The sequence below is a fragment of the Diadema antillarum genome, unplaced genomic scaffold (assembly GCF_040938485.1).
Source record: "Diadema antillarum isolate AM-2024a unplaced genomic scaffold, OU_Dant_1.0 seq00000215_RagTag, whole genome shotgun sequence".
In the NCBI taxonomy this organism is placed as follows: domain Eukaryota; kingdom Metazoa; phylum Echinodermata; class Echinoidea; order Diadematoida; family Diadematidae; genus Diadema; species Diadema antillarum.
Window position 1 is genome coordinate 140,238 of NW_027271270.1, and position 957 is coordinate 141,194.

Below are 957 nucleotides of genomic sequence, written 5' to 3' on the forward strand. Positions count from 1 at the left end.
GAAAAATGGTAATCACCATTCTTTTCCTACGAATTATGGTACGAATATGGTGTCCAATCGGCTGACAAGCAAACGAAACAAAACATAAAAAATTAAACAATAGAAATAAAATTGAATTGTGGTGTCCCGTCCCATTATGGTGCCCAATTGATCTCGCATTTTTTTTTTGCTACAATTTGCTGATCAACTGACAAGCAAAAAAGACCTAAAAAACAACAACAGCACAAAAAACAGGACATGGTCTTCACAACTTGTTATTGTCAATTTCGTCGACAAATTAGCTCACAAACAAACAAAGAAACCAACCAAAAAGAGGTTCCACAGTACACAAAATGCCTGGAGATTTGCTTTTTGCAGCAATTATGCTAGAATTATCCTAAAAACAGACAAATCATGCCTAGCATAATGCTCGATGCTGAAGGGTCTAAAATTATGCCAGAAAGCATTTGTTTGCCAACTCTGGCAACGTCGCGAGCTAAGATATTGGGCTCACACCTGTTTATAAAATGGAATGTCTCTGACCCCTTCACAAAATCGTGCCAAAGATACCAAAATAAATGAAGAAAAAAATTAATAAAAAATCAGAAATGCAGTTTGGCAAAAAAACTGAATAGCTGCAGATACCTGTAATGAATATGAATTCCTCTACATACTGCATTTTGGTTGGAAGAGGAACGCTTTTCACATGGAATTTGAAGGGACTATATTTCATTGGGTGCATGTAGAGTAACTAGGTGTTTTTTTTTCTTTTGAGTGAAAAGAACTCGTATTTTCAACTTTTGAATTTTAACACACGTCTTATATCTATGGGGAATAATCATTACAGTGTATTTACCCGTGTGAGCCCGACTCGTAAGCTAGCTTTGCATGCGGTACAGTATTCGTGCACAGCGCCATCACTTGGTCAAAGTTATGACTGGTCAAACTGCTCGATCGGTGTCGAATGTCGGCTACGAG